The sequence below is a fragment of the Helianthus annuus genome, chromosome 11 (genome assembly GCF_002127325.2).
Source record: "Helianthus annuus cultivar XRQ/B chromosome 11, HanXRQr2.0-SUNRISE, whole genome shotgun sequence".
Taxonomy (NCBI): Eukaryota; Viridiplantae; Streptophyta; class Magnoliopsida; order Asterales; family Asteraceae; genus Helianthus; species Helianthus annuus.
Window position 1 is genome coordinate 97,414,085 of NC_035443.2, and position 14,125 is coordinate 97,428,209.

General features: G+C 36.5%; 1 long non-coding RNA gene across 1 annotated transcript; it reads right to left on the reverse strand.

Moving 5' to 3' along the window:
- LOC110887173 lies at positions 1-1,436 on the reverse strand. The gene is made up of 3 exons (XR_002563112.2): positions 1,302-1,436; positions 694-750; positions 1-151 (listed from the first exon to the last, which is right to left on the reverse strand). It is a non-coding gene; the product is annotated as an uncharacterized LOC110887173 (long non-coding RNA).
- Positions 1,437-14,125: the final 12,689 nt, after the last annotated feature.

Here is a 14,125-nt window from a genome sequence, read left to right on the forward strand (position 1 = left end):
TTTTACAAATGTACAACTACTAACAAAGTTGTACAAAATAACAAGTCATGGACCAAAAAGATGAGAATAATCTAGCGGAAGCGTTTGGTATAACATGACATGGACACGTGCTCGCTCCGATTCTCCCAAATCGCCTAAGGTGAGGATTTACCTACATTCAATAACAAAACTTCAAAAGTTAGCCGTAATACTCATTTAACTCGATATAACAATATATTAGCTTCATTCGTTTATATGCTTTCATTATTCTTACGCATTCGATTTACCCAATTAAATGGGTAATGGCATATACCCTCATAATGAGGTTCAAGCTTATCACTTACAACCCGGTAACATCGGGTTAATTGCTTTCAACATAATTCTTTCTTTCCATCCGTATAACGGATTAAATTTCAAGCATTCATCATAGCATTCATGACCACCCATTCAAAACGGGTGGTAGCTTATTCTTACTCGACTTGTCCAACTAGAACCGGTCGACTTGTATGGCTTAACATAACCTTCATTAGCATAACCAAATCCGCAAGGGATTTGCTATTTCGCATTCATTACAACATAACTTCTAAAACCTTTTTCGACATCAACTCTTACATCTAACCAATCTTTATCTACAAGAACCGTATTATCAATTAATATCATTCAATATCATTCGTAAATCTACTAGTAGAGTAAATAAAGTTCAAAAGAACTTACCTTGATTTTTCGTCACTTTATCTTGGGTATGACTCAAGCTTTCCTTTACTCTCGTTCCTAAACATTGTAACATCACTTTTAGCCTTCACATAAATTTCATTCTATATGTTCATTCATATGGTTATCTTGGCACCAATTAAACATAAAACATATTCATTTTCATTCTATTATCCAATTTCAACAAATGCCCAAGCTTAAACCCAAATAATTCAGCCTAGACATTTCATCGAACACGTTGTGTGCGTACCATCTACCAAGCATAGTGTACAAGAAATTTATGCACAACCATTCCAATTCTTAGCAAGATCATTACATTCAACATTTTCACACAATTTCCACTCTAATTCAGATTTATATAACATTAATCTACAACATTTATCTTCACATATCAAAACTACAACTAATTAACACACATATCATCAACATTTCCATGGCATTGTTACCTACAAGTGGGTTTACATAAAAACATCAAGATAATCCGAAATCCAAGCATAATTCAAGTTTCGCGAGATGATTCTAACTCATTACCATCCTAATTTCGCATATATACACGGATTAATCAAAGACCCATTTCATCAATGTTCATCATTTTACAAATTGTGACTTACTTGATGTAGGAAATGCTTAGGTGATCATCATTCTTAATCCATGCATTCCACTAGCCTTCAATTTCCTCTTTAATTTGAAGGATTTAGTATGTTAGGGTTTTAAGGGGGAAAGCTCTCTCCTGGCCTCTCTCACGATCGCACACACATACATCCCATACTTGGCATTTTTTTTTTTTTGATAAATATTTCAATTACACACTTTTCACTTAGCCCCCTCATCTATTAGAACACGACACTTCTTCATAATTACATACTAACTTAATAAACTTCCATGCCTAGTTATAATATTTTAGGTTTGTCAAATGCTATAAACTTTAATAATGGTAAAATTTTATATTTACCATTTCTTTTCACTAGGGTATTGCACTTAAACATTTTAACATGTCGTACGGAATTTGGGGTGTTACAAAAAGTCCACTTATGCGACTTTCGGTTCCAAACCAAGCTTAAACTGAAAATTGTCGGGTTGAACATGTTTAGACATGTTCTTACATTAATCACCAAGTTATATGAGTGATAAAATAGGTTGCATAGCTTCTTTATTGTTAATTATGCATTAATTTGAAAATAAGCTTCCTGTTGACTTTTTATAATTAGCTTTGACCCGACAATTGACCTAGTTAGAGTGGGAGCCAGAGGGTGCCCTTTTAAGGGTTTATTGCCCACATAATTACCAACTCATAGGTACTTTCAATTTAAAATTTGACTGGACAAATTAAGATTAATGACGAAGTCAAACCTTAATTATGACGGTTTGACTTTAAGCTAATAAACTAAGTAAAACTGAATTAAGAAAGGTTTAGGACACTTACAAAGGTCCTAAGTATAACTATGGATCCTAAGGAAACTTGCTTGTTGACCAGAGAGCTCCAGAAATCTTCAGAAATTGAGTTTGAATGGTTTTCAAAGTGTATGCCAAAGTGTTGCAACAATGGGTTCTTATATAGGACTTTAGATGCAACAAGATCATTCACAATAGTCTATGGATGTTCCCTGATCATTTACAAGTGTCCCTAAGCTTGAAAAACCATCAAACAAGCCCCTAGAATCGAATACAAGGTTTCTAAGTCGGTTTAACTTGCTGAACTTGCACCTGTACATGAAATATGTGTAGTTCAGGCCGTCGCGTAGTGCGACGGAAGAGGGGGTTGTTGGTGGCACTACGCCAGCACCTCAGTTACCAGCCAAACAAGTTTCGATTAATTACATTTCAGCCCCTGGTCCTTCCAAACGTGGTTTTAAGCTTGTTTCTTGCAATTTCAACCCTCTAACTTGACTTTTAAGGGCTCCAAGGCATAAGCAAACACCGTTAAGTCCTCAGTTAACTTTGTGATCACCCGTAAAGCTTTCAATTTCAACGTTGACGCTTTTAACCCCTCGTATACAAATATTGTCATAACTTTCTCATACTTTATCGAAACCTTGTGAAATTTTTATCACTTATTCTAGTGAGCATATTTAATTGTTACAAAGCTTCGAGTTTGCTAAAAGGTCACTCAGAGGTATACTTTAAACATGTTGACACATTTAACCCCTGTAGTTTGTAATTTCTCACTTTCTTTCACAATTAGCTTCGTATGATCCATGATTTATTCGTTTAAGGGTATAAACATCGTGTAGGGTTGTTGAAAGATATATTTATCCATTGTTGACACTTTGAATCCTTTTTCATACATAGATTCCTTGTTTGTCAACTTTAGTCCTTCATAAGTAATCTTTTACACGTTTAAAGCCCATGACACGTGTCGATACATTGTTGGACATGAATTTTCGTGGTGTTACATCCTCACCCCCTTAAAAGAAATCTCGACCTCGAGATTTTCTAAAATGCTGGAAGTACTTTTTGTCGCATAATGGACTTTAACTTCTATAGCGTATCTGGAGCCTCTCCAAGCTCCCAAGCTAACCTCTAATATGTACATGTATCCTTTTTGGAGCTTCTTAACCTGTTGATCCTCAATCGATACAGGTTTCTGATCATATCATAAATCTGCATATCATTATGTGATAATGCTTCTCGACTTATTGGTGAAACATATCCTTAAATCATTAGTGTGTAATACATGGCGATCTCCGCCAAGCTCCTTAAATAGGTTTTAGCTTATAAGCTATTTAATCTTGATACATTCGATTCCTTCAAATGATTTTATATTTTCAGAGCTTAACTAACCTGATAGTTACAAATTGGCACACCCTTCCAGGGTGATATCTTTTGTTGAACCTTATTCCTTTACAAGAACTCATGAGGTTCGCGGCTTTCATTAGTCCTTGATTTTCTGCCGAATACTTGGCAATTTGCAGATGATTATGGATTGGTTTAATCTTATTTGTTGTTTCCAAGGCAACTTTCAGATCCTGATAATTGGACTTACAAATCTTTTGTCTAACAATAATTGTTTAACATTCCATCTATACAAGGTCTTCAAAGGAGCAGCCTTGATACTTATATGACAACTATTATAGAAAAGCTTATTTTAAGGTGAGATGGTTATTCCAACCACTGCTTAAAACTAATCTTAAGGAATAGCTTATCCTCGCCGTTAGTCGAACAAATCGACGATCCTGGGCAGCTGATGGAAATTCTTAATTGTTGCCTAATTAGGGTTGCAGTAATCAGTGCATAAGCAAAATGAACCGTCTTTCTTAATTAACTATACCGAATTCTCAGAATATTGAGTTAGGCTATACGAATCCTCTATTTTAAAACTTACTTAATCAGGGTTTCGATTCCTCCAATGATGGTACTAGCCGACTTGGATATTTCATAATAATATAGTCCTAAATGGGATACAAATCTTAACTCTACTTGCCTCTCAGGAGGTAAACAAGGTAATCTTAGGAGAAGATAATCAAGATACAAGGAGGTTGTAGAGATTTTCCAAATCTCAGGCTCCAGTTCATCCATCATTGCTTGTGTCAAATGAGTGACACATTTATGTTACCAGTCCACGAATTCCTTAATCGGAGACATTTATTTGGACAATTCCATTCTGGATATCTTCTTTGAATACCATTAGCTGACTTTAGTACCATATGACCATCAGAACATCTTTGTGGTCCCATGCATTAAACCTCCATACTGATCAGGCATGGAAGCAATCTATGGAACATATTAAGATACAACAATCCTCATATGGCGCTTTTATCATCCCGTCTGGTATTCGTAATCGATAGAGATCAAGGAGATATCAATTATATATGCTGACGCACTTCTTCTAGAGAGAGGATACTTCTAGAATTCTACGACTGAAGGTTTCTAACAGAAACAGAAGAAATGGTTCTTATGATTTCGCCTGTAAGTTTTACCTTACACTTAATATCTGGGGTTCTTACGGGAAAATTCCTAAAAGTTTGCTAAGCTTATGGTCTTATGAGAGACTTAGCAGCACCTGAAACCAAACGTAACTCTTAGCAATAAAATCACAATAAGGGATTTATCTGGTGTCATTATTAATGTGAACTGCCTCTAATCATTCATCAGGAGGGTTAAACGCCTCCGTTCTAAACCTTTTAAACTTAGCTGCAAAATCTTTGACAAATTTAGGGCAGTCTCAACTTTGACTGGTTATTTCTTAATCTATCAAACGTGAGTAGCTGAGGTAGATCCATAGTGGATTTATAATGAGCAGTCTTTGGAACTTTATTGTGCCCTCTTATTGTCGTGGCTAACCACCAATAATTATTGCATTAAGCTTAGATTTTGGGTAAATGGAATAGGGCACTATCTCAGCCAATGAATTAAAATTTGCACATATTGCCGACAGTCTAGAACTTTTATGGTGAGAGTCAGGAAATTCTTATTCCACCTTTTTCCATTTCATGATGCTGATAATAGGTTTTTCTAATAAGGTTCTTAAAATTTGGTCCATCCCACATTGTATATGAGGATCTTTCTTGTGGACTTCATTAATGTCCTCACTAATCAAGGGTACTGCCATCAAATGACTGTGACGCATACCTCATCGTGTCCGTTCCAGCATAACCGCTGATACACCTAATGGTTTCTACTTCATCCAACAATTTCCCGCAATCAATGGCCCCTTTTTACTATTGAAGTCTCTTGACTTCCAAGAGACGAAGTACTTTTAAGTACATCGTAAAAGAATGGAGCTCCTTGCCATGTATGATTTTGTTTGGGTTATTCTTCGCATTTGAAGTATGAATAAAGCTTTTCTTATGAGCAGCGACATGTGTTTTAGAGCGAGCTGCATTTGGCTCCTTGAACCTTTTCATGACTTTTCTCATAGCCTTCCTAACAGTTGCGTTAGTTACAGTTTTGGAGTTTAACTCCATTAACATTGAGGTTCACATTTGATGCACCATTAACATTTGTCGCATTTCTAGCATCGCGACTGTTGTTTGTCTCTTCTGAGTTTTCCATACTCGAAGCTTTGGGGTTAAATACCAAATTCAACAAGTGCTTAGGCAATCCATACCCAGTGTCTCATTGAATTGTCAAAGGCTCACCATAAGGAGTCTTGATAACTACTTGCTCCTTATCACACACAATATGGGCTTTGTTTTAAGACGACCAATCCATTCCTACCACTATATCGAGCCCCCCTATATTAATGGAAACAAGGACAACGGAAAAGAATGATTCCTAATGGATATAAAACATCCATTTAATATTGCTGAAGCAGTCTCTAAGGTACTATCGGCCAATTCTACTTTATACTTAACGCTTAGAGTTTTAACAGGTAGATTTAATAATTTACAAAATCCATTGTCTACAAAAGACTTATCTGAACCTGAATCAAATAATACTCTAGCATGAGCGTTATTGATAAAGAAAGTACCTGTTGTGACATTGTCATCCTGAATAGCCTCTTGAGCATCTATTTGAGAGCCTCCAGGCTTGGTCTTCTTAGCCTCCCCAGGCTTCTTGGTTTTATTTGGGCAATTAGTTTTGATGTGCCCTATTTCATTACAACCATAGCAGGTTGCGTCCTTTATGTCCTGGCACTCCAAAGTCTTGTGGTGTTCCTTATTACAAATTCCACAAGGCTTAGCCTGTGAATCTAAAGTGCCTTTCCCCTTAGTCGCCTTCTTTGGGCAGCGGGTCTTTATGTGCCCCTTCTCGCCATAGCCATAGCATGTGGCGTCCTTCAAGTCCTTGCATTCATGGGTCTTGTGATCCATCTCTTTACAGATGACACATCCCCTGGTCTGTTCATAGATACACTTTTCGAAGTGCTTCTTCCCGTAGGTTTTACATTTGGGTTTTGCCTCCTTTGGCTTGGACTGGTTATAGTTTGAACCGGTCTTACCCTTTTTGTAACCCTTATTTGGGGTATTATCGCACTTTCGCTTATGATCCTTTAATATACGGTCCATGGCTTTGTTTACAGCTGTATCTAACATAGCCTGTAACTCGGTGCCCGTTAAGTTCAGTCTTGCATCATTATTCTGATCAACTGGATGATTGTGAGATTCAGATGAGTCAGCCATGGTGAAGCTTTGAAGGCTACAAACCAAGTAATATTAATTTGTTTAATTATATAGGGAATCGTCGAGTTTGATGATTAAATAACCATGGTGCAAATAAACCATATAGGCCAATATATAGTATTAAATTTATTTGATTATGTTTTGCCTAGGTTTTTAAATAAACCATCTTTGGCGTTTAAACGGAATATACTCCTTCATATTTATTAGACAGGGGACATAAGTCACGACTGTCAATGTCGTACCGACATTTTATATAGCACAAGGGCTTGTTCCAAAGGACTTTTCGATGGCACAGATGCCTTGTCACTAGGGAAATTTTAAAACATAATCAATGATTCCTTTGGATCGGAAAATTTCATAGTTCATTGTCTTGACAAGAAGTTATGAAATAAAATTATCTTTTTCATGTATACATCTTTGCCCGAAGGTATTCATCCCAATGGATGTTTTGATGTGTTCATCATGTTCGACGTTTATTAGCCATGATTCCTCTTGATCATTTACGCTAAATAAGGGGTTTGGAAAATTCCTTATATAAAGATGACAAGTGTGATTTTATCGCATCACTATTGTCGAGAGTGTTAACACGTTTTCAGGTGTTAACAAGGATCTGAATCTCTTTTTTAAACATGTTTTACCATCATAGCTAGGTCCTTAAGGACATTCAAGCTAGGTTATACCTTTTAAGTTTCTTTTTAATATATATACTGCCAGAAAAGGAATGATACTTATTTTATTCAGGATTTTCATTATAGTTATCCTAGAGTTAATTAAAATATAACTATGGCACAGAAAGGCCAAGTCACAAGGGCAACTTTAAATTATAAACCATGATTTTGTAGAATCAAGGTATTTAGGCTTGAACGTTGTTCATTGCCTTTTCTTGACAGGGAATTGTAGGCTACCACTGTCTTTAGTCTCAGAGGACGTTAATTATAGCCCGTAGGCACTTCATCCTTAAGGGATGATTATTTTAAATAAGGGAATTTAGAATAACCCATATTAAGAATGACTTTTGTGATTTTATCGAATCACATTTTGTCAAGCGTGTTAATATGCTTTCAGATGTTAACAAGGTTTCGAATCTTTTGGATAGGTTTTACCATTTTGGCTATGTCTGCAATGACATTTAGGCTAGGTTTTACCTTTAAGATTCTTTTTAATATTTAACGCAGAACAATCCTAAATTGAGATGTTAACAAGGATCTGAATCTAATTGAGGAACTACCATCTTGGCCCTGTCTTAAGATGACACACGAGCTAGGTCTTGTCCTTTTAGATTTTGCCATTTTATTATAATGGTAGATCTTTATAAAGGGAATGATATTTTAAATCTAACCGTACCACTAAAATTTAAACAAGTACATGGTTGCCCTAAACGGGACTTCTAACTGAAATGACTTGCCCATGCAGGGGCTAAACAAAAATAACAAGAAAACAAGTAAAGGACAAAATAAAAGGAATTAGGATTAGTCCTAAGTTCTTTGTCTAGACTCGAGAATCGAAGAATGTGCAATTGTGTAACTGAGATTAAACACAAAAGGCTAGTGTTTAATTCACTCAGTGTTGGCTCTGATACCAACCTGTCACACCCCGATATTTCCACATACTACCGGTGGGCCCGGTGGGGAGTATCGTGACGTAGTTGATATCATCATAGTCAAACAACACAAATTTAAATGCACAGTGGAAGCAAAAGATAAATTCATTTCAACCAAATAAATTGTAATATTAAGTATCACAAGATAGTTGAAAATGATCCATAGGCGGATCGAAAGAAAAAGGAAATTGTTCAACAGACTTTAACATCTAGAGCTTGCAAGACTTGATTACTGATGCCTAGAGTAGCCAGCCTATTACGTATAGTACCTGCACTTAGCCTTTTTGGAAAATACGTCAGTTCACACTGGTAAATACAACTTAACTGACTCATTTTGAAAAGAGTTTGAAAATTAATTTGAATGCCCTTAGGCAAAAATATCTTTTATAACTTGGGACAATTATTTAAAAATAATCTTGTATATAGTTTTACTTATTTGTCGTACATCAGGGCCGGTCTAGATTAACTGACACGCCACAGGTATAATACCCACAAGGTTGATTCCTTTAAGTTGACTACCAGTTTTTACATATGCAACTGTTAGGTGTACGCCTACACCCCGTGCTTAGGTCGTGGCCATTTCTTTGAATGATGCCAAGGATATCCGGGACATGGTCATTTAACCCCCAAAGGCCATACACCAAATAATACAGATTAAAACGAGTTATGTAAATACATCAATCACAATCCGATCTAAATGACTACATACCCGACCAAGCGGTATTTTTATAATACCGTATCCCAAGCCCGTATAGGGAAAATAAGTTAAGAGTATTTACCTGAGCAAAATATAAATCAAATACAGCAAGTGCACGTAGCTTTTACTGGGCTCCTAATCTGGAACGAAGGTTTTTAATAACCTATTAGAATCCTAGCGGGTCTTTAATTAAGCCTAGGCTTAGACCGGTTAGTTTTTAAAAGGAAGATACGGTTCAAACGCATGATAAAGCGAAGACCGGTTTAGAATGTGGTTTTGACCCGACAAGCTTGTATGCTTGTTTAATATGGGTAACTTAAACACATTCTGGATTTTGAGACAAAAATGATATGGTTTGACCCGTTTCGGCTAATACATGCAAACTAGTTACACAAGCCGATCCGAACGCGAAAAGTGCGTAACGGGTTACCAAATGAGTCATATACAAGTTTCCGAAGTTAATATGCTGTGACATCAGTAAGATATCTTCTATTGTGCCCAAAACGAATTTAAGCTCAAACTATGCCCTGCAGGGGCATTTTGGTCATTTTAAAGGTTATAAAAGAGTTTAAATACCAAACTGAGTTCAAGGTCTGATATAATCCGTAAAAATACTTAGTTCAATAAGTTATAACAGTAGGGTATCATATATATGTGAAATTTATTAATTATAACCATACTATGCACCGTAAGGGCATTTATGTAATTTCACATAAGCTTAAAAGGTTAAAACCTGAAATATGAGTTTAGAACTTTTATTTACTGTTAGAATATAAATATTTACTAAAATATATGTAGGTATCAAGTCTTATATTCATAAAATAGTTTTAATACATACTATGCGTTAAAAACGCTTAAAAAGGCGATTTGGAGCCATTTCCGGGTTTTCATAGGAAAGCTGATATTTTTATTATTCCAGAATGCTCAAAATATTTTATTTATCATATTAGATCAGTAGAAAAAGGTTTGGTATCAAAAGGATTTGTAAAACTCATTTTATAAGCCAAAAGGGCAAAACTGGCAATAACCGAATCAATGCTTAGATCTCTATGTTATGCTCAGCCTAAAAATAAATAAAAATCTTCAAAAATCCCAAAATATTATATTACATCAGTGGGTAAAAATTTTGATATCAAAAATTGGGTTTAGATATGTTGGTGCACTGAATGTCTGTTATCTACGTCTTAATCGAGTCTTTAGGTCTAGATAGGTTATACGGAGTCGGAAAATAGGAAATATGTTGTTAGAGGGTGATTATGCTCCAAATGACACATGTTTCATTTGAAGCGAAATCAGACTTTATGTTAATTCCGCTCCTGAGTGTATGGTTGTAATTCCGCTCCTAGGTTGTCTTTTAGGTTCCGCCCGAAATCACATGGGGTTCCGCTCCTGTCATTTGGAGCGGAATCAGGAGGCTATATATATGTGATGTGTGATTTGGCTTAGGAGAGGGATAGGAGCGAAATCTAAGCTGAGGTGCTGCCGAATTTTTGTTAGAAAACATTGTAAAAGCTTGGATTTCAGTAATATAAGAGAAAATTAAGAGGAAAAGCTGTGTGACTTCAATTACTTTGATTCCGCCTCTGTATATGAAGATGAACTGCCTTTTACTGACTGTTTAGGGTCATACACCGGTCCAACAAGTGGTATCAGAGCTCAGGACGAGGAGTTCATACCATTACAGCTTGATTTTACCAGATTCTCTCACTTCTATTCACTTCTTCTCATACTTTTCTGATTTGAACTGGTTCCTACGGTGGAAATGACCTGAATTTCGAGTAAATTGTGTAAAACATACAATTAACAAACCCTAGAAAGAATCAGGTTAAAATTCAAAGTAAAATTGGTAAAAATGGCTTAAAAACCTAATTTCGCTCGAAAAACACATCGAAGGTTTCGCTCATAATTGTCTGATTCCACTCAAGATTCACTGGTCATTTGGGGCGAAATATCTGATTTCGCTCGTATTGTCATTAAAATCAGATTCCGCTCAAGAGATACACTTTGATTTCGCTCGAGATAGAATTGTTTTGATTTCGCTCTAAACCTGTCAACTGATTCCGCTCGAAATCAGTTTATTTCTGACTTCGCTCGAACATTTATTGTTGATTTCGCTCGAAATTGCTTATTTCGCTCGAAATTACTGTTTTCTCAAAATTTCAAAATTTTCTAAAGTGTTTGCTTATTTTTCAGGAATGTTCAAGATGGATGATATTTTCATGAACCCGTTTAGCGACATGTATGCATTTGCTGGAATACCAATGAGAACCCGCCAAATGCAAAGAAAAAATTATCGGACGCCTTGGAGGTTGAAAGTGCTTTCGGAACTTACAACAAACCACCGAAGTTGATGGCTATCGAAGAATATAGTCGGTGGGCAAAAAAGTTTGAAGATTGGTTGATGGCTTTTGCGTTTCCTAGCTGGAAGAGTCTCAAAAATGGATACGATAATGGAGGCAAAAAGGGTGAAACTTTATCATCAGCTGAGGAGATAGAATCGTTTGTGGCTGAGTAGAAATGTGTTGCGTTGTAATTTCAATCAGTTCGAGAAGATATAATCTCTTTAATCGAATACTCTAGTGCAAAAGATCTCTAGAGAAAGTTAGAAACGAAATGTTTAGGAAGTACAGAAATTGTGAAAAACAAAAAGAAACTTCTTAGGAAAGAGTTTGATTTGTTTGGGTGTTTAAAGAATGAGTCAGTCTGTAAAATGTTTGAGAGGTTTGGGCACTTAAAACTGGAACTGGCAAGAAATGGAATTCTCTATTCTCAAGAGGAGTTAGTCGACAAGCTGTTTGACTCATTACCGGATGAAATGGATTAGCAGTATTATGCGTTGATGCTGAAAAATACTATCAAGCCACCAGAAGAGTTGACTATGGATTTGTTGATTGAAAGACTAGAGAGTCACGAGTTGGAGTTAAAGAAGACACACAAAGTCAATCACTCGTCGTACCAGCAGAATTTGGATTTGTATTATCCAAAGAGCATGATGCCGAAGAACAATTCTCCAAAAACTGCGTTTTCTGCTGAAAATGTTTCCACAACAAGCAAAGAAAGCCAAAGCAGTGGATATCACAGTGGATCTTCATCAAATTCAAACCAGTCTGATGCAAAGAACTTGTTTCACTGCAACATCGCTGTAGACATGAAGAACGCTCAGAATTTCAGCGAAGAGTCGGCAAAACAGCAGATGGTTTTCCTAGCGTCGGTTTTGGAATCATACGAAAGCCTTGTAGCAGGGAAGATTGGCAACACCAACCTGACGAAAGAGGACTATGATCAAATCGATTCTGAAGAAATGGAATTGATCGACATAAGGTGGTGCATGGCCAGTGCTGTTCGTCGAGCACAACGTTTCATGGAGATAACAGGGAGGAAGTCTATTGGTGGACCTTCTACCAAGTTGGGCTTTGACAAGTCTAAGGTGACATGCTTCAAGTGTAAGCAGAAAGGTCACTTTAAGCGAGAATGCAGAAACGCATATGCTGATGAGTCAGAGAACCCGTTCAGAGAAGATTACTACAAGAAGGCGATATATCATCAGAACAAATCGGAGCCGCCAAGAATGAAGCAAATTGAAGATAACAAAGAGAAATCTAGAGCTCTGGCGGTGATTCATGATGATGAAGGGTTCAACTGGAGTGAGTTGTTACCGGAGGAAGATGCAGTTGGATACGCTTTCATGGCAAAAACTGAACCTATTCCTTGGAAGGACAACAGAACTGAAGAACAAAAGTATAATTACAGAAGGATGTTGGCCACAAACAGATTGATTAGAATATCTGGTATTTATTCTGAAGCGAAAAGAACAAAGAGATGGGATCCAGATAGGGAGTGTTATCTTGACCCATATGGAAACTTTGCTGTTGATCATAACACTCTTGATATAGAAGCCATAATCAAAGAGTTTAAAGATGATGATGATTATTGGCAGAAAAAATGGTGGGGAAGCGGAGAAGAAGAGGAGAAAGAAGAAGAAGAGAAGTCAAAGACTAAAAAGGTAATTCTGCTTAAACGAACACTTTCTGATTTCGTTTCAAAGTCATTATTCCGCTTGAGATTTTCAAGCGAAATCAGTGATTTCGCTTGAAATAGTCTGATTCCGTTTCAAAGTTGCTATTCCGCTTGAAAGTTCAAGCGAAATCAGTGATTCCGCTCCAAATTGTACCGATTCCGTTTCAAATTGGTGATTTCGCTTCAAGAGGGTATTCCGCTTGAAAAGGAATTTTGTTTGAAAGTTTGATTCCGCTTGAATAGGGTATTCCGCTTGAGTTGTATTTTAGTTTGAAAGTGTTTGTTTGTGAAATTTGTTACCGAATCATGGAAGAAGATTTCTATAACGCGTTTGCTACATCTTCAATTACTCCGGCTGCCATTGCTCAAAACATGAACTTGGAAAACGAAATTGGAACTTTACAAAAACCCCCGAAGCTTATGGGAATTGAAGAGTATCATGGCTGGAAAAATCTTTTTGAGAACTGGGTTCAGGCAAACCATTTGAGAGCTTGGGAAAGCATTGAAACAAAGTATGTTAGACCTCAGACTGCTTTGAGAGTTGATAAAATCATCTTAGAATTTACAGATCAAGAGAGAGATAGTTATAAAGGAGAGAAAATGATGACTAGTCTTTTACAACAAGCTGTCAAAGAAGACATTTTCATTTTGCTTCAGCATGATGGTAGTGCATTTTCTATTTGGGAGGCACTTGAGAAGAAGTTTGAAGGAAGCACAGAAATGCTCAAGAGTAAAGCATCATTGCTGAAAAAGGAGTTTGAGTTGTTTACAAGTATGCCAGGGGAGACTACAAAGACTTTAATTAAGAGATACTGTCATCTTGTGCGTACCATGTCTCAGTTGAAAATTACTAAAACTCCAGCAGAATGGGTTGAAAAACTAGCTGACACATTACCACAGAAAGAATGGGGTACTTATCTCATGATTTTGAAGAATTCTGGAGAGTTTAGTAGATTGTCGATTGGACAGTTTATTGAAAAGCTTGAGGCACAGGATCTTGAACAGCAAAAGATTGCCAGAATGAATAGCTCGAGCAATCAACAGGATATCAAACTGTAT